General features: G+C 43.4%; 1 protein-coding gene across 3 annotated transcripts in view; it reads left to right on the top strand.

Moving 5' to 3' along the window:
• HIPK3 (homeodomain interacting protein kinase 3) overlaps positions 1-20606 on the top strand; it is a 115620-nt gene that overhangs the window by 30902 nt on the left and 64112 nt on the right. Inside the window, exon 1 of one of the 3 annotated variants that reach the window (XM_087744142.1) lies at positions 6792-7046. The exons of 1 other annotated variant lie outside the window; for it this stretch is intronic. The gene's annotated coding sequence lies outside the window, so the exon portion shown is untranslated. Of the gene's footprint in view, positions 1-6791; positions 7047-7609; positions 7819-20606 lie in introns of those variants that run through there. One more of the 3 variants, XM_087744159.1, reaches the window with a different exon arrangement.

Consider the following 20606-nt stretch of genomic DNA (forward strand, 5'->3'; position numbering starts at 1 on the left):
ACTGTCAGTGTGATTCTGTGTTATAATTCTTATTTTTCATTGATTGCCTTGGATGTTATCCTTCTCCCGTTTTATCAGATTCTCACGGTTTTGTTGTGTAGTATTCTGATATTGTAAAATATTACATTTGTCTTTGCCACGTGCCTCAAAAATAGAAACATACCGGATTTTTGTACACATTTAACATTTGTTAATCCTAACAATCACTTCAAATTATTTTCCTGCTGGAGAGAGAAAAGAAAACGGTCAATATTAAATATACTTACGTGAAAGACACTCAGACACCACAAAGGCTAATAACTACATGAAAATACTAGTTAGAAAGACTCTTGCAAGAAAATTTACAGTGTCAAACTACAAATTTACATCATCATGATACATTTCATGAAGATATACCCTTTCCTTGTGGATCTCCTAAGGTGTATGCATGAGGAATGATCCTCTTAGAAAGAGGAAAAACAGACTGAAAATGAAAATATAGACTGAAAAATACAATACCGTGATACATTATCATTTACGTGATCCAGTAAAGACATTCAAACTACCCTGTAGAATATTGCATTACTCTTTTTATTGACTTCTGTAAATACGAACAAGAACTTATCATAGTTAAGACGCAGTGATGAAGCATCTGCCAAATCTACACCTATTGATGTAATATGAACACAAGCAGAGAAATAAGCGTTTCACAGTACCCCTGAACAAAATCATCTGTGACAATTGGCAGGGTGCCATTTTTTTAAATATAGTTGTCCCAGTTGGTTGTTTCAACAACTATGGCACTTAAAAGAACAATAAGGTTGAAAACAAACAATTATTTAAAAAAAATAAATTCTGCAAATCCTAAATTGAAGTAGTAATTATTTATGTAATTTCAAGATAAACCCTTGATGTTTTTCCACTTATGTGTTTTTTCTGCTGCTTGATATATAAATGTCACTCTTCTGTAGTGTAGTCATACGACCTTTCTGTGATGTGAAAAATAAGGGAATTAGTGTTTTCGTTTGGACGAGGTATGCATTTCTGAAGAGATCTTGTGAATCCTAATTTACCATGCTTCGGCTGCATCGCAGAGCAATCTTGGAATGAGCAAACTTTTTGGGTGAAACTAAACCAGAAGTGTTCCAGCCATCAGTGGATGTTAAGTATTCATTTAGTATGGATAGCAGGTCCTCAGCACCAACTCTTCAAATTTGCTTCTGTTGGGTTGCATCAGAGGGAACATCAGAGGTCTCCTGCAGTTTGTTTTAATTTTTCAATGAAGACACATAACCTAACAATTCTTCAAGGCTGATTTTTTCTTTGGTAAGCACTTACAGTTTTTTTGGAAAGCTGTAAGTCCTTGCACAAAATTGGCTGCTCATTATTTTTCTTAAAGAAAGCATTCATTACAAAGCAAGAAGAGGCAGTTCATCTCAAGTCAACCAGCTTTTATCTACATGATAACCAAAAAGATTTTAAGGATTCCTTCTATATTTCCTAAGACTTACCATTTTAGTCACCCTGTCATTATCTTTGTACGCAAGACAAGTTAATGTCCTAAGAGTTACCACTGACACTTGGTAGAATTTGAAATAGCAATGTCAGGATGGTGTGTGCGGTTCCTTAGAACCGGATTTTAAGGGCTGAAGAAGAAACAACCAGAAAGACAGGCAAGCAGAAGAATGTTTTCAGTCTGGTTTTCTTCTTTGGGAGAGCCACAGAAGTGGATCGCTCCTCATGAATACCTTAGGAGACCCACAAGGAACGGTGATGTCTTCATGAAATGAACATTGGCATGAGCGTGCCCCTTGCAGAAAGCCCCAGAAACCACCACTAACCCATGGAAGGTGTCTTCTGTCCTTTGCAGCTTTCAAATCTTATGGAGGAGCCAGGCTGTTTAACTTGCAAAAAACAAAATGACACCCCCCCCCCCCCTTTTTTTTTTCAGTCCTGTATTAAAGCTGTTTTAGTAAAGAAAGTAGTATTTTGGTGCAAAAAATGAAATGGAAATAAAAGCTAAAATTTATGTTTGAATATCCACACTTATTTTTGCAAATGACTTCACTATGTAAACTCCATAGAGAACCCTGTGAGTTTTTTAACCAAGGAAATACAGTGCTTCTCAACTGACCTTCCAGTTGTTGCAAAAAGAGCAAAGTGTATGTTTGCTTTAATTTGAAAGTCATTTTCCATTTACGCCCAGCAACAGAAGGTTGGATTTTGGATATGTCTAGCAAACAAATCTATGGGGAGGGGATCTGGGGCACTTTGAACTATGTTTATCTGAATATGATGGTAATCAGTGGAAAGTGTATATTTACTTTTTTATGTTTTAAAAAAGCATTTTTTATCAGTTTAACTCTGATCCCTTTACAGGTTTCAGCAAGAATTTGGATCTTGAAAAGCTCTAATCCAAATGCATCACATTGAATGCTTGTTTCTCATAATACAAGTCATAGTTCAGTGACAGTTACATCAGTTCAAAAAATACTTTAGATAAGGAATTGCAAGGATAAAAAAATAGTTAACTTTGTCCAGTCTTATCTCTGTTTTGGAAGGGTAAATATTGTAAACATAAAATATTTCAGCCAGTGTGAAAAACTAGTAAAGTAATACTATAATTTGAAATCCTACCACAAATGAATTCCCTGCTTAACAGATACTGCTAAATACTGTGGGAAAGACTAAAGACTATGGCCTGAAAATTAAAAAAAAAAAAGAAAAATTGAAGTGGAACCTTCCCCTATTCCACCCTCCTTGCGTTGATCTGTACTTGCTGCTCCTACTCTTCAAGTTAGGTGACTACAGCCTGGATCCCTTGAGTGGTCACAGCACCGCGTTGCCAGCCAGCACGCTTCTGCGTTGTTTGGATTTTGTAATTTCTACCCAGAAAACTAAACTGAAGCCTGCGCAGCTCTACCTACTAGCTGACAGGGAAACACTCTGCCTTCCTCTTTGTCTTAGCTCTGACATTCATTGACTGTTTTCCTGAGCTGATGCAACTCACCCAAGAAAACCCTTTTGTGCTGGATGAGTTGAATCTGCTAAATGGGAAGTTCAGCTCCAGCAATGGAGAGTTATCAGCGGGAGAACTGAACTGGATGTGTAGAGCGCAGATCAGGAAAATTGTAAGAGACCAGTTCTCTCCCTTTTCACAGCGATGAACTTTGAGGGTGGCTTGCTGTTTCATGCAATTGCACCCTACGTTGTTAGCAACCGAGTGAAGGGCCTGGGGGATGGAATTACAGCCCTCTGGTTTTGCCTTCTCCCATCCTTATCTTTGTGGTTTTGCTCCTCTGGGCAGCTCTAATAGCACAGCCTTGTTCGGGACTCAAGTTCGTTCAAGAATTAAGAGTCCAGCTGATATAAACAACTCATACTGGCGTAAAAAGTGTGTTGATGATATAGGTTATAGCAGTTTGATGAGAAAAACAAACTGTTCTAGTCAAAGCATTTTCTGTCTGTGTCTACGCTTGGGATTTTGATAACAAAAATAGCACAAAATGTCATTGGTAGGTGTGCCGCCAAAAGCTTCTAGCCTGCGTTTATCCTCAGATCATCTCTCTCTGCTGCATAATAGATTACGTCTATTGGAAATATCTTCTATAACTTCTGTTTCTTCTTTCCACTCTAAGCACTCACACCTAACTACCGCTTATCCTCTGCAAAGGTATAGAAACAAGGAGGAACAAAGAGCCTATGGAGGTGTGTGTTTCAACGCTGAAGTCTAGAAATGAATCTAAATGACATGGGCCTCCTTCCACTGAGTTACTTAAGTACTTTGAAACAAAACACTCCCCTCCAAATGGTATCAGTAGTCCACATTACTTACAGGTGTAACAGGAGTTTCCCTATTAACCCCTCAGTCGCTTACCAGCACAAATGTACCTGCCAACAGAAAATTAGGACAGGGAAGTGTTTACTGTTTTTCAGATGACAAAACAATCATGCGAGGGCTTCTCAGACACAGTTGTATTTAACCTCTGATAGAAATATTCATCAGAGTGTTTAAAACTCGCTGATACAGCTTATGTTGTCTCACCGCGTGTTGTGGGTGGGTAAAAACTCTTCTGTGGCCAAAGCAAGCCTTACGAGTAGTTGACTGAAGGAGGAGATTGAGCACTTCAGCTTGCAGTGGCACTCGCCGGACCTTTCGTGTCGTTTGGGCCCTTTAGTCCTAAGTATGATGAAATTTGCACTGAGCATAAGGAGGCCTTTAACCGAAACAGCTCCCAAGGAAGGAGAAATAATGGATCTTCAGAGAGATGCTGTGCTCCACAAAAGCAACTGAAGGAGTTTCGAAGAGATTCGAGAGTTTGATTACACGGTGCTGATACTCCCGTTGCAGGCTGAGCGGAAGGCTAGCTTGATCTAATTAACAAAACCTGGAACACGAGGACAAAACTGACAGTGGTGAGACGTTTTGGGGGGCTCTGTTATTTAGCAACCAGAACTCCAGAGAGAGACCAGGGAGAGGTTAATCACCCCAAAATCACCCCCCTCTTTTCTAAACCTAAATTAAAATCTGTTTCTGAAAGTTGATGAAAATTGTGCAAATGTGTCAGTGGAGCATTGGATTCAGAATTTTGTCTATTTTTAGAGGATCAGTATCGTTCAAGTTTACAACTGTATTTGGATCATTTTGGTTATCAAACTATAGGAAATTGCATGGTGAAAAGTAAGAAAATCGCTAGAAATAGTTCCTAAAAAGCAGCTGTAAAAAATATGTTAAGACTAGTTAGTAGCCGAGAAGGAGGATTTTTTTTTTTCAGTAGATCACAAGCGTTTAATTTGGGGTGACACGTATGCCAATTTATGTTTGTGGATGAAATACGCTTACAGATTGAATCAGCATATACTTTTTGCTTTATTTTGTTAAGTCATTTTAGAGTTCGTATGGTTAAGTAAGCAACAGGAATGTTTATCAACATTTAAAGTCTTTTAAAAGAGATAATATGTTAATAAAATGTGTATCTGAATAATTCTGTAGGATGTTATTTTTTAGGAGATGTGTGAAGAGAAGCTTGATTAATATTTATAAAATTAGTAAGAAAAAGATGTGATGAGTGGCTCTTGAGAGCTATAATTTCCTAACATTGACACCCACCTATTTTTCCCCACCCCTAAATTATATGTCTCATTACTTAGACGACTGAGTATCGGTGGTGTTGCAGTAGTAACTCCCATGTTACATTTTAGTACTTCCGTGCAATAACTCTGTCTTCTCCAATTAATTAATTCAAATTCTGACTTAGCATCCTAACAATCTTTGTTACAAGGATTGGACCTGAATAAAGGTTAAAATCAAGCAGACACGTGTTGAAAATACTGGAACAAGTAGTGAGAGAAAAATAGGAGAGTCCAAGTAGTTGTGCAAGTAAATAAAGAAACTTGTTGGTTATTTTTGGCAAGAGGTGGAGGAGCATGTGATGTCCAGTTGTAGCTGTAGCCAAGGATTTATCTAGGGGCTAACTACTTTATAGGCAAACAGTAATTCCTTTTTCGCCCCACATCAGCTGAATACTATTTAGGGTCAAGAATGCCGTTTGCAGAAGTTGCCCAGTCCTACAACCGGCCACTAATATTTAAGTGATGTATAATATTAGGGGTATGTTGTTACTGCGGGTGTACCCTGTTATTTTGTCAAGAGTTGGGCAAGGCAAAATGCTGCACTCTAACGCGGGGCACAAAATGGTCATTGCTTTTGCTCCGTGCTGTTCCTTGCATAGCAAGTGGTGTGTTTGATGGTGTCTGGCTAGCGTAGCAGGGACTGCTCGTCAGGGAAAGATGGCAGACCGGCTCTAGAAGGTTGGTGCTTCAGTTATTTTTCAGGGCTGGGTAGGGGAGTCTCTTCATCTCATCAAGCAAGAGCACTCATTTAAACAAATTTGGAGTTCACATGTTCATTCTCACGTTGTCATCTTCTAAGCTGCAGGTCTCGAGAGTCAGATCTTTTCCCTGACGCCAGTTTCCTCATCATGCACGATGCGTATCTGTGAATGTTCTGGGAGTTGGCAGCTAATGAGATGGGGAAGAAGAGCTCACCGTGTGGTGTTTGATGATTAGGATTGCCGTCACTGGAGGGGTTTTGCAGGTGCTCCTCAGGGAGCTCTCCGAAAGCACGACGTTGCCTTCCTCCAGGTAGTGACAGACCAGGGCGGCAGAGGAGAGTTGGCGGTCGGAGCACCTCAGGGTGTCCTCACACGGCTTCCCGCGGGGACGGTCAGCTGGCGGTGAAGAGGCAGAGGGTCCTGCCTCGGCTCCCCCGCTAGGCTGCTGCTGGGGGAGATGGTGGCCACGCACCTGCCTGGCCTCACGGGTGCCAGAGGGCAGGATGGGCGCCCAGCTTCCTCCGAGCCAGGCGAGCTGGGACCGGCGGCGGAGCGTTGTTCGGGCGCTGAGGGGCTGAGGGAGGGCTGGGGCGGCTGCGGGCCCGCCGCGCTCGGGAGAGGGGAGCCCCGGCAGCGCCGGGGGAGGCAGCGAGGGCGGCGGCGCGGGGCGGCTCCCGGCTGCGGCGGGCGTCGCACGGCGAGGCCGGGCGGGGGCGCTGCCGCTGCCGCCGAGGCGCGGGGCCGGGCCGGGCCGGGCGGCGGAGCGGGCGGGCGGCGGGAGGGCCCCGCAGGCTGGGCCCCGCTGGCTGGGCGCGGGGCCGGGGCACGCCGGAGCGGGGCCTCGGTGCGGCGCGGCCCGCAGGCCCCCTCCGCAGCGCTCGGCGGGGCCTCGTCCCGCCGCTCCGGGGGGATGGGCGGCGGCGGGCGCCGCTAGGCCGCCGCGGGCAGGGCAGCGGCGGAGGCGGGAGGAGGCGGAGGCGGCGGCCGGGGGCGGGCTGGGTCCCTCCCCGGGAAGATGAGGCGGAGGCCCGGGCTGCCGAGCGGGCTGAGCTGGGGCTCTTCCCTCCCAGCCGCCAGGACAAGATGGCAGCGGCCGAGGCGGCGGCGGCAGGAGCGGCGGGGGTGAGGGGCTGAGCCCGGCCGGAGCGGCGCTTCCCCGTGGCGCTCCCGGAACATGCCCAGGGCGGCGGCGGCAGCTCCAGCTCGGACGCCAGCGTGGCCCGATCCGTGAAGGTGAGCGGCCGGGAGATGAGCGGGGCCGTCCCCGGCGGGCGGAGAGGGGCGCTGCCTCTGCCCGCCGCCGGCTTTCGCCTCCCGCCCGCGGGGGGCTCCGGGGCGAGGGGCCGGGGCTGACCTTACCCCCCTGCCCCGCGGCGGCGGCTGCCGCCCGGCCGCGGAGGCGCGGCGCGCCGCTGCCCTTGCCGGAGCCCGGCGGCGGGGAGCGGGCGGCGCCGCTTCGCCTTCCCGCCGCCCTCGGCGGCGCCCGCTCCGCCGCGCCCCCGAAGGTTCCCCTTCCCCGGCGCGGGGAAGCGCCCGAGCGGCCCCGGCTGCCGGGCGAGGCCGCCGGCGCCCGGCGGGGGGAGGCGTGTCCGCCCGCCTCGCCCGTTACCGGCCGCGGGGCGGCGGCGGGGCCGGCCGGGCTCCGGCGGTGCCCCGCTCCCCTCCCGGGCGCGCCGCGGCCGCCTCCTTGTATGGTGCGGTCGGGCCGCGGCCGCCGGCGGCCGCTTCCCCCGCGCCGCGCGGGGGGTCCCGCGGGTGGCGCCCGGGCGCGGCGGCGGCTCCTCCCGTCACGGGGTCTGCGCTCGGCTGCCGCCGGCGCCGCGGCTCCTCGTAGCCCCGGCGGGACCCGACCGCTGTCCCTCGCCCTGACCCCCGAGGAGGGACCCGCGGCGGGCCCCCCCCTGCGCTGCGGGGAGAGTTGGCGCCGGGGCGAGAGGAGCAAATGGTGCCGAGGGGCCGGCGTAAATACAAACAACTGGGAAGGAAGTTGACGCTTTAAAATCTGGTCAGTTCCCAAGAACGAGCTCTGTAAAAACAGGGGGGGTTGTTGCTGGTGGCTTGAACGTAGTGGTTGCAGCAGGGATTGTGCTGGGCTTGTTCTGGTTCTTCGTTCACCGTGGTATCAATTATAAAACTGGCAGATGCGTTTGCATGTGTTTAACGCTGTAGGAAATAGTGATTTTCTTTTTTTTCTTTTCTTTTTTTTTATTTACGTGAAGCCCTCAATTGTCAGTACTGTGTGTTTGCATGTATATAAACATCTTTCTTTTGAGGCTCTACTTTTGCTACTAACTGTTGCGTCTGACTTAAAATGTCAGTGCCAAAAAATGCAATGGTTTCCTTTTTTGTTAACTTGATAAGTTGTTCAGAGACTCTCAGGCTTGCCTTCCCAGGAATTGTGTGGAGCTCTGATGTTTTTGTATCTTCCTGCTTGAGTATAACCTTGTTTATTTCAGTTACTCTAGTATCTTTAAATTGTGGGGGAAACGTGTTATTAACACGAGAGACAGTTACATTAAGTAAAGCTGCAGTTGTTGATTGATAACAATGCGTATTTCTGTGATTATCCTCTTCCTCCCCCCCCCCCCCCCCCCCAGTATTACCTCCCATTACATCATTTGCAAAAAGTTTATGCTCTGATTTCACACAAAGGAGAAAAGCTCATCTGGAGTCTGAGGACTTACTTTCTGACGTATAAAATAATTCTGTAACAGAGTTAATTTGCTAAAGGTTTCTATAAGCTAAGTTTAAAATTCACACAGTAACTGTCTAATAAGCGTGGCAGCCAGCAAAGAGATTAATTAAGTATCTGGAAAATAGGTCAAGACTGTATTATGAAGTGGCATGGTGAGATCGCAAATAAATAGAGCAACGTGTTAACATGGACTTACCGGGAGAAAACTGATACCGATGTAACAGCAGTGGCTGCTTTATCTTTGCTGCCGCGAACCATTTATGGTAGCGCATGGTGAGGTGGTGTTTATAATCATGTAAACTAGGAATTAGATGGAGTTTTCATTTAATGCTCTTCTTACCAGGGGCTTCTGTTGTAGTGCAAGTTCTGCCGCTTGCTCAGGGTGTGGCATCGGTTGTGCCTGTAAATTATTTTTTCACAGATACGTTTGGCTTGGTGCTCTAATTTGCGTTGTGGTGGTGGTGTGTGGCTCTCCAGGTCTGAGGGCACTTTGTAATCGGAGAGATTCCACTAGCTGGAATAAAGTTCCATTAAAAAATTGGTCGGAAAGCTGCCCCTGACCTGGGGTCTTTGCTGGCGTCTGTGATTTTTCTTTGTTTGAGGTTTTTTGTGTTTGCGTGTTTCCTCCCTCCTGTCTTTCAAGCAACTACCTACAGAAATAGGGAAATGAGGCCGGCTCCTGCATAATGCCATGCCAGAGACAAAGACAGGGTGTGGGGAGGAAGAGTGAGCTTTCAGCTGATCTTACAGAAGTTGACGCAACTGATAGCACACACAAATTTTAATATTTCTGCTTTTCTTGTTGTGTGCTTCAATTTACAGCAGTTGCTTCAAAACAAAAGTTGTTTTGGAGTTGATTGTTGAGAAAGCGTCTGTCGGATTGATTGTGTCCGTTAAAGCGGATGGGAGGCAGAGCAGCGCTTTTAGAGGCAGAGCGTTAGCTTGCCAGCTCCTGGGTAGAACACGATTAACTATGCTTAATTCTTGTGAAAATCCTAGCGTAAACGTGCGGGAATATCGGGCTGTGCTTCCCCAAGCTTCTGTGTTTAGATATGTACCTCTCTGTTCTATTTTAAGGGATTACACTCTTCCTGTTTTCAGAATAGTTTTCTTTTTAACAGTATATATTCTCTTCCCTCTATTTTCCATTCTGCCAGTATGCTGATTATAGCAACAAAGGTCCTTTTGACAAAACAGTGCATTTTGAAACAGGAATTTTGTAGTTGGCTTTCTTATGGGGGGGGGGGGAGAGAGGAAGAAAAGCATTGGTAACGGGCACAGCGCTGTCATTTGAGGCCAAACATGTATTTCAGAGGAATGTTAAATACAGAAGGAAAACTTCTTTTAGGTGAGCTAAATTTCACTATTGCAATGTGAAGTCTGTAAGGTACGTGGCATATGACTGCTGTGCACATACAGAATAGTTACTGTAGGCAGTATTGCTTTCTGCACGGAACTTTGTGGAAAAAAGCAGAGAACATCTATTTTTTTTTTTTTTTTTTTTATTAGACAAGCCTTAGCTTCACTGAACATATAATTATTTCATTCTGTATGCAGAAGCGTTACAGCTGAGGTAGACTGCTCCACTGACTACCAGGAGTGTGAAGCAGGGTAGAGCAGGCCTGCGAATCAACTGGTGATACTCGATTGAGGGATGAAGAAACGTGGAAGCGGGATGTCCTCGTGGTGATACTGCCACTCCTCAGTTACACGTTCGCTGTTGAATTTTGTGAAATAGTGTCCACCTTTCATGCCTCGAAAAAGCTTGTTTGTACCTTTTCGTGTTTTCTGAGTTTCTTCAGTTCCCTGATGGTGTTATAGTGCAGTTACAGGAGAATTTCGGAAGTCTTGGCATAGGATTACTTTGATGAAGAAAACATCCTTAGCACTTCTTCATTGAAACTATGAAGCTCCTGTAGATTATTGGGTTATTGTCATGGAGGAGTGGTTAGATCGCTTAAAGAATCACCGTCAAAGATACTTGCAACGAGTGATTTTACTAGAAATTTATAGAAGTGTGATTTAACAAAGTTCAATGGCAAGGTTCGCTCTATTACTTATTAAATGAATGGAATATATATAAAGAAAATAGCTAACAGCAGTTTAAGGTTTATTCACAGTTAAAGAGAGAATCCCAGGAATTTAGCAGCAATTAATCATTGGTTAATTTAGCACCTGCAAAGTGATCAGATAGGATTTACTACAATATTTGAATCGATTCACACACACACAATATGCATATAAAGGTGTCTGTTAAAAGTTCCTCTCGAGCTAAGTGAAATACTCGCTTACAAATGATTGTCTACACGGGTGAAGGTTGAGCCTCAAGGGGGGGGGGGGGGGGGGGGGGCCTGGAGTTCAGCCCAGGTCCTGTTGCCGGGCCTCTGTACTTTGCAAACTTAGGAGTTCGCAATTTCTGAGAGGCGTCCCGCTCAGAGAGAGAGACTGGGCGCAGCCTGCTGCGGTCCAGGAGAGCTCAAAGGGTCTCGCTTGGTACCGCTGTTCTATAGGTTCGTGAGATGATTGACTTTAGGCATCAGTAAATTTCCATCCTGTCATCACAGTCTGGGTCGGTAATTACTGGAGTTCGCAAGAATTCCAGTGGCACTGGTACAGATTCACCCGTACCGATCCGCCCGAGTTACGACACAGATAAGACATGTTCCAAGGCTGTCAGGGGGCGACTGATTATTCCTGGTACGGTCAGTGCTACTCCCACCTTAGCCATGCGAGAGCTCCTGGTACGGCCAAGGGACGCTGAACCGCCAAACTCATTGCACAAAGGCCAAGGCTTGATGGGAATTCCTGAGATCGTAAAGCGGTGCGGGGGTGGGGGGGAGATGCACTGCCACAGTTACATAAACTCAGAGCTGGTCAATTTTCATCTGGTCTAACTATTACATTTTCTTGCCTTTGAAAATGAGGGAAGTAAGAGTTGAGCTCGATGCTGGGAAACTTTTACTAAGTTAATGTCTCTGTTCTGAAGTCACCGAAATACTATTTTTACTTATTCAGATTTCTTGACTGAAAATTGGAGGTGGCGTGGAAAATACATATTACTTTCAATCCAGGTCTTGGAAGAAAAGCTCATTCTTCGGATGGAGTATGAGATAGATCTCTAGGTATCTGAAGCTGTATTTCAGAACTCTGGTTGGGTTGTGCATGAAACCAAATATGAAGAAATGAGCAAGGATGAGCACTGAGCATATCAGAGATGACTGACGAGCATGCAATATACCTTAAATAACGATGTTAACTATATCTAAAGCATGTTTCAATAGCTGGTGCTATAAAATGGGTTAGCAATGGGTTACCTTTTCTGACTTCTGCAGGCAGTGAACACCCTCTGTTTGACCTGAAATAACCTATAATGAAGCATAAAGCCTGGAAAATCCTGTTACCTGTTCTTGGCTTCCCCTGCATCCTTCTATAGACCATTTTAATTTAGAGCCCCTATCTCTTTTAGAGATTTCTAGAGAAATGGAAGCGCTCTTTCTCTTCAGGCGCACTAACTTTTGAGTGACAGATGAGCAGAGGAACAACATGTAATTGTGAAAGTGGGTTTTAGTCTGGGACTTCATTTGATAGAGTAGTATTTCCTACAGGGTGTAGGTACTTTTTTTTTATTTCTTAATTCTTCAGTTGTTTTATTTCAATATAGTGAATGTTGGGAAAGATGGCAAGAATTGTTATGAGTCTTGTTTTTTAGATGCAGTTTGGCAATAATCTTTGTACAGTTTTGTAGGGTTTTTTTCACATTATGTCACTATTTTTTCTTTTTTTTCATACAGTGTCTTAATATTCCACTTAAATTTTCAGAGTGGATAACTTTCTGACAAAATGGGGTTAATGTCTAGCTTAGCATTTTTGCTTGAAAACGGAAGAAGAGCCAAATAACTGGAGTGATTTTTAAGTAAGTCAATTCAAGTAGTTTAGTTCTGATTTTTTTTTTCTTATTCAGTGACTTGGAATCAGTTTAATTTCAACATATCTCTCCCTGTGTTATTAACTTTACATATTTAATAGTCCCAGCATTATGGAAACTTTTTGTACAGTCTTTTTTTACCTTTGTTTCAGGAAAAATTAGAAAAGTATTCCTTCTTGGAACTATGGCCTTTTCTTCAGCTCTGTTGTGCCCTAGAATATTTGGGTATAACGGGATGAAGCCTAGAAAAATGTTAAGTTCAAGTTCCAAAATACAGCAATAAAATAAGACCCAGTGAAATATCCAAAGACAAAACAGATATAAGAAAAATGTTCATATATTTTGAGTAGGATCAAAGCTATAGCAACTATCTCAATATGAAAAAAGTAATTGGATTCATATGTACAGAGAATTATTATTGCATGTTATGAGTGACACTCCTATCAAAAAAACTATTTTTAAAATCAGTAATCTTAAACTCATGCGACTTTCCATTCTTGCTAAAATAATTTAACAGTTCTAGAAAACTATTTTAGTGCTTTTTAAAGCATATTACAAATTAAATATGTTTAATGCTTTTCATGTAAAAAGCCGGCTATTGTCAAATGAAAATCCCTTCATGTTTGTATAAACGTTACTTGACGAATGCGTTCGGCACCACAGTAACTACTTGTTCAGAATAAGTGGTGGAAAACTTAGGGATGAGAAAGCTAAGGGGACTCTGCACAGGCATCAGGACCTGAAGATGCTCGTTAGAAGAGGAGGTGCGGCTGCAGGTGGGAGATGCTCACAGCCACTTCCCACGCCTGGCAGAAACCCCTCTGTAATCCACTGACCCGAGCATTTCTTACCCCTCTCTGTACTGGAGGCTGTGCTCCTTTAGGTTACTGCACTATATTGTCCTGCAGCTGTTTTTATGTGAGCGGGACACTTAACTTCCAAGACATGAGATTGGCCAGAATTTAAATTGCTGGGTGAGACCAGATTTTTATCACAAAGCTGAAGCTTGGCTGTTGCTTTGCCTTGGGGTAAGTGGCGTCCAGTGTGTGAGAAAACTTGCTTTGGGTTATTTTAGGAGTTTTGCTTTAGTTTTATTTGACTCTTGGGTAGAAAGTGAACTATGAGATGGAAGTGGGTCTCCTCACCTTGTGCTCACCTTGTCTTGAAGCATGATAAATATAGCAAAACTGGTCCCTGAGCAGGAAAACTGCCAGTAGGACAACTTCAGCTGGGATTGTGATAACTGGTGCAGCTGTACTTTGTGTGGGGCTGGAGTGTCTTCATTGCAAAGATGTTTGCTGCTTTTATTAGTGTGACCAAATCCCTCCAGGCTGGCTCCCTAGGGTCTTTGGATGTGAACTGACATCTGAACCTTTCCCCGATCCTGCTGGTGTCAACTGAAACAAGCGCCTGCCCACAGAAAGGAGCTAGCATAGGCTTAAGATCTGAATGAGAAGGTTGTCATATAAATGCAAAAGGGCAGAGCGAAAACAAACTTCAATCCTGATAATCAGTACCAAGTTTATTATAAGGGAAGCAAAGAAACTTTTTTTTACTGGGGATTTAAGCTTCCTCTAGAAGATAAGAGTCATCACTAGCATCAGGTATTCATAAAAGTTATCTATGTGCACAATTTTATGTGAAGCCTTAGTAATTTACTTTTGAAAAGTAATTTACTTTTTCATATGTAGATATGAAAACACATTTCTTCTCTCATGTTTACTAGTCTCTGTTGTTTACTACTTTGTTTGGGTCCTTTGTCAGTGTTTACAAAAAATGGTGTGTTAACTTTTGCCTTATTCCACTAGTTTGAGTAAAATGTACTCATTTCTCCCCCCCCCCCTCCTGCTTCCGTACGGTGCAGGCTTTGCCTGTATTGGTACACAACAATTGGTGGAACTTGCACAATTTCCAGAAGGCTTTTTATTTGTTTCTTGTGAGATGTCTTTCTGCCTCTTTGACTGAAAAAGCTGTTAATGTGCATCGTTGCCTTGTAAACCTCTTCCTTCCTGTGTTTTCCTAGAAACCTTGGTCATCTGCTACTTCCTACCCTTTTCCTTTCAATTATTCTGTGTTTTGGGTTTTTTTTTTTTTTAATGATTAGAATTGCTTGCTTGTCTAAAATCTGTCTGTTCTAGTTGAAACAGTTTCCACAGCTTGTTTTTGAAGATTTAAACTATTTCTAGGGGTAGAGGAGGTCCTCACAAGATCTTTATTTTTCAGCACTTGAATGTGTTTAATATGGGAATTTTGGTGTTTGGGATCTTACTGTGAAGACCTTTGGAAGGAAGAGGCTTTGCTCCTAAGAGAAGAAAGCAGCTCTCTGTCTCCTCTTTCCTTATCGATTAATATCAACTTATTTTGTGATGCAAGAAATTAATTGGTATTCAGCCTAATAGGAATAGATTGCTTTCATGAGATTCTAAAGGGTTTTTTTAATACCTTTTCATTATGGCTTTTGAAATGATGCTATGGGCTCGCTTCTTTCTTTGACTGTGGCAGCTCTGAGCCCTGCAAGAGGACATCATGGGAGGTTTTCTCAAGAAATATTTTGGGAGCTCTTTGTGGCAAGTGCTCTTTGAGACTAAATGTGTTTTTAAAACTCAGTTGAAGAGGTGTCTAAACTTTGTTTTAAAGATTAAACCAAGAGCGAATGTTAAAAGTTTGTTTATTCTACAAATAGAAAGATTATTAAACACGGAAAGGAACACAACAGAGGAAAAACTGATGTACCTTTATCTGTATTACGCTCTAGCTAGCATGATCATATGCTGCATGTAATCTTGCCTTTCCTTTTGCACATCTTTCTGTATAGTTAAATCAATAAGTTCCCCTGCATAGGGGAGAGGGAGAAATTTCTTGCCCTGGTGGCTTTGGGAAACATTATAATATAGGTTATTACAGTTATTGATTTTGTTAGGAGGCAAAAGGCTGAGCCTTCTGTGAAGAGAGTATGCATTTCTAATGCACTGATTTTTGCCCATAGGAAACGCTGCTTCCTCCACGTCTCTAGAAATCTGAAAGAAGTGGTAAACACCTATTTTTCCCTCCCTCCTTTCTTCATTGTTCTATGTATGCTACATTTAATTTGTACAGCTATTTTCAGTAAGTGACCAATGCTATCTTCATGATGTTGCTTACAATGAAAGAAAAACACTTGTTATATAAAAGCAAAATATTATTTAAAACACAGTTTTAAGTAAGGAATTTGTATTCTAAAAAAGATAGAAATCAGGACTTAGTAGAGTTCTCATTCTGAGTGTGTGTGTGTATATATATATGTATAAACTTTCAAACATATGCCTACTGAGGACGGGGTGTGGGTATATATATGTACATGTGTGTAGATACCTCAGTAAGTATATGTTTGGAAGTTGCTACTGGGTATAGCTGAAGTGAATGAACTGAAGACTGTAGCATTCAAAGATAAATCGAGAAGTGTGTTGGATTAGATATCTTTATTTTTTTACGATGAAGACAGATTTGAAAAAATGGCTAAGAATTAATATTTACTGTAACATTTCTGTTGCAGAAGGAATTTGAATATGGTCTAGGTGCTGTCTTGGCAACTCAGTAACTGCTTGATAGCTAAGTTCTTGTTGGTCCTGTTGGAAAAGTGATTATGATTTTTCATGTATTTGAGGAAACTTTTAACTCAAATGTCACTTACTGCTAGGTGATTCTCAATGTGTAGGAAACATTGTTATATACCTCCTGAACGTGCTCTCTTAGTACAGTAGACCCTGATTTGCAAGTTTTTGCATCACGTCAGACGCGGGAAGCTCGATGGGTATTTGTATGTACGCCGTTGCAAACTTAATGTGCGAGTCCTGTGGGGAGAACAGTAGCTTTGTGTCGCTGTACTGATGTGTGCTCTGTCCAGCTGAAAATCTTTTATAGTAAAAGGATGAAAGATAATTTTGAATAAAACTCCTCCCCAGTGAGTAGTTTAGAGGAGTTGATGAAGAATCAGCTTTATGTCAGTAGGATCCCTTCATGGGCATGCCGATGTTCTGGCGTACCAGCCATTCTGTTTTCCATACCAAGCTCTAGGTTGTGAAGGAACAAAGCTGAAGTAGCAATGAGGAAAATAGCCATCTAGATTTATGTTCTTACAGGAGCTCCGTTTGATATTGTCTAGAGCTATTCTAAAATGAAACTCCTGAATAAATTTCTTAGCTGGGTTGAAATTCTAAAAAAACCCTTCTAATTCTAAAAAAGCTCAGCAGACTAAGAATGCAAAATTAAGCAATGAATCAAAATAAAATGGCTGGAAATAAGATGGAAAAATGGCATACTTTTTTGTTTGTTTTTGTTTTTTAAAAAAAAAAAGGAAAAAAAGACAGTGGCATTTGAACAAGTCATTTACCAACAGGCAGTTTGAGCTAAACCCCTCTATCAAACTTTATTTCTACTTTAGGTAAGGTGGCAAAATCTTTCAGAAATACTGACAGCAATGGAAAAAGCGTGGCTTGATGTGCTGCCTCTCTGCTCCCCTTGATCCCTCTCACTGCGTTGAAGTGGCAGTAGTTTGAATACATCCTTCAGCACTGTACTGTAGTGCAGAACCCGAAGGTTTGGCCTCTGCTAAACATCACCATTGGGGACTTTTATTTCAGTGTGCCTACTGTTTTCAGGTTCAAAAAGAATTAGTCTTTCAAAAGAAGAGATTAGGCTGGCGAAGCCCTGGCTGGTTGAACTGCGCTGTTTGTGTTGATGGTGGCACATTCTGATTTGGAGAGCCCCTCTTTCAGGGCTGGTGGCCGATACTGTGCTGCTCGTGCTTTCTTTTCAGTTGTGTAACAGCTTCTTGCCCAGCAGAAAAATAAATGCTTGAAGTATTGTTCCATTTGTCTTTTTAACTATGATTGCAGTCATATTGCCATTGCAAGATATAGCTTTTGATATTTGTGGAAAATAGGAATATAGCAATTGTATTCTTCAGTACTGCTACTGGTACAAATGATAGCGTTGAGTCATAGGAGTTCACTCTGATATTTTATGTGATTGTGTTCAGTGTACAGCATTAGTTCTTTTTCCAAGTGTTGAGACAATGGTGCAGTTGAGACTAGTTTGCATCACACTTACATTAACTTATATTTTCAGTTTCTGGTATCATTGCAACATTGGTAGTGTCCAATTAAAAAAAATCTCAAGTGTTGCACAAATCTGAAGCCAGCCTTGTAACGTTTTTCTTAGGTAGGTAGTAACTGCATTTTGTAGCTGCAAAATTGGATCATTTTGTTGTTTGCTTCTCACTAAGACTCTCTCCAAGCTTGGAACCAGCCTCTGGCCTTCCAGCCTCAACCTTTGCCACTGATGTGTGCAGGACTGAGGTTTCACGTCAGGCAAAGGCTACCATCAGCTCAGCTTAATTTTGGCCAAAATTCCTGAGCTCTGAAAGATCTTCTGTGTTTTAATCAAAGAATGTAATCATTGCTTTTGTCATTAAACTTCTGGGTCCCTGGTTGGTACCCCTAGAACCGGGTGTTGGCTTCTTCAGTGAGCTAGCATCAGAGCCGCCTCTGCCTCTCACCGTTCTCTATGGTGGAGTATGTGTGTGTGCCTGTGCGGTTCACGTCCAGCATTGCCTCCGTGGTTACGCCACGAAACAATTCATATGGCACGTGTTACTTGAAACACCTCGGTGCTTTCTCCTTTGCTCCGCTCCCTCCCTTCCATGGGTCAGAGATCTGTTCACAGAGCTGTTTTCGAGGTGGCTGGGAGGGTAGGATTCCCTTGTATCTCTTAACTCTTTGCACTTTCTGTAGATGTGTTTTCCTTTATAAATTGTGAAATACCTCAGTTGCCAGTGTTTTGTTATGAATCGTACAGCTGGAGTAAGGGAATTCCTCAGGGTGAACAATTCTTGGGTATGAAAGCGCTCACATCAGTACAGCTTGTTCGGCTACATATCCAAAATAAACAATAACACAGAGGTGCTGCTAGTACCAATAATAAGGTTTCTTCTGGGCGGAAAGAGAGGGCAACTAATTCAGCTTTGTGTTTGCTAAATAACTTGAGAAGTTGGGTGGCACCTAATATAAAAAGAACAATTGTTTTTTACCTGGGAAAAATGACAGTTAGTATCCTTACTGTGTTTTCAAAGTGATGCATAATGTAAATAAAACACTTCATAAGTGCTACTGCTCTTATTGTGCGTTTGCTGGAAGTTACTGAGCTTTTAGAAACCCTCCCTTCGTGCCCAGCTGTCCTGCAAGAAGGCGTGCGAGTGTGTTGGAACTGGTTCTCACCGATGGAGGCTTGAAAGAAGTTGGAAAACAAGTTTTCTTGAGTTAAATTGTAACTATAGTATTAGGTGGCTGCCGCTGGCTAGGCTTTGCCTGCTGGGGATTTTACTACAAAAGCAGCAACATAGTGATTGCACTTCTCCGGGCATTTAAGAGGGGCTGTTTATTTTGCAGAAGAATTAAGGGTGTAGCGTGGCAATTTCTTTTTAGCTCTGCTGCAGTGGCCTTACTAACTAATTACTCTGCTACACGCCCCCTCTTACTCTGTCATGAGGAAATGTCAATTTATAGTTAATTATTAATGGTGGTCAGGCCTGGAACAGCCTGTGCTTCTCAAGGTTTTTACAGTCTGCCAAATCGGTCATGTTTATGCATTTGCCTAGGACTGCTTGAGAAGGCTGGAGACATAATTTTAAGAATCTAGTAAAGAGCATTGTTACAGGTAGGTGAACATTAGCGAGATGTCACCAGAGGTGCTCCATTTCACTGAGCAGCGGCTGCCTGGTTCTCGATTTAGTTTCTGTAGAGAGAAGCTTGACTTGGGGGGGGCAAACTGTGAAGCACCTCCTGTTTATTGTCACTACTTTGTGAAAATGTGTTAATTCATTTATTTAAATGAATTATTTTGAATAGGTTTACTTCATTACTTTGTTCGGACTTTCTTCAGAAGCACAGAATTCACAGTCTTAACTCTGATCAAAATTTACACATTTTGTATCATTTTATGTTTAATAAGTCAAGTGCAGACTTCCCAGTTCTCTCTGCTTCAGTCTGAGAGCCAAGCAGACTCCTTTCCTTCAGAGGGACCCTGTGTAGAGGTAATAACAGTTGGTAGGTGTCGTGAGACAGGCTTTCTTTTCCACAGGCCCTGCGGTATTCACTAGCAGCACCTGGCACGCGAGGCAGGGTGCAGCAGCCTCGGTGTCAGAGCAAAGCACGCTGGAGAACTCCTGAGCCAACTTCAGCTTGTGTGTGCCGCTGCGCTGGAGTGAAGTTAGGATGGTCATCTTACGCTTGGGGAAGAAGAGCCTTTAAAAATGTGTGTAGGGGGAATGGACAGAATTTTCTGAGAGTAAAACTGAAAATCGAATCTGAAGCTACTCGAATAGCCGGAGGCTGCCTCTGGTACTTCACCTGGGGATTGCGCTCTTCAGTCCATCTTCTGATGGATTTATTTACTCTGCTTTAGTTTGCATCCTGGAGTGGTCTTGTACTGCACACATTTGGATTTTATTTTAAATGAAATTTAGTGGGAAGATGTGTGTCAGCTGCTCATGAGTATTCAGGCCCAAGTAACCTCCCTGAAATGAGCACAGAATAAGGTGTGTTGGTTTTTTTCCTTTAGCACCAGCTGCTCTACTCTACATGTCCCTCTCTTATTGGGCTGCTGGACTTGTCAGACTATAGCTACATTAACAAGCTTCAGTTTGTATGAGGAAGCAGGAGTAGGCTCGATAAGAAATGTGCAGAAAGATGTATAAGCTCAGTGAAATGATTTGTGAGAAGGCTGGGGGGAAGACCCACTTTGTGGTATGGTGTGTGTTATACTATTTTATTTAACCAGAAGACTTGCTTAAAAAAAAAACCCTACCCTGCAACACAGTCACTGTTCACTCTTTCCGATGCAGCTATCCATAGGATTATATTGTACCCTGAATCCCCCAAAATGGTAAAAAACAAAAAAAAAACCCCAACCCCCCCAAAAAACCCTACCACCAAACAAACAAAAAAAAAACCCAAACAAAAAAACCTCCCCCAAAACAAACCACTACCACCCCTCCAACCACAAAAAAGAACTCCAGACCAACAAAAAAGCCCCCACAACACGGCAGTGCTGTTACAGTAGAGGCTGTTGTGGTGTTTTCCCTTCCGCTTTTTAAGGTTTGTTGTGCAGCTCTGCTCTCTGGGTGCGGGGCTGCGTT

Source organism: Nipponia nippon, unplaced genomic scaffold (genome assembly GCF_047370975.1).
Source record: "Nipponia nippon isolate SJK-2023a ecotype South Korea unplaced genomic scaffold, ASM4737097v1 scaffold_10, whole genome shotgun sequence".
NCBI classification, from domain to species: domain Eukaryota; kingdom Metazoa; phylum Chordata; class Aves; order Pelecaniformes; family Threskiornithidae; genus Nipponia; species Nipponia nippon.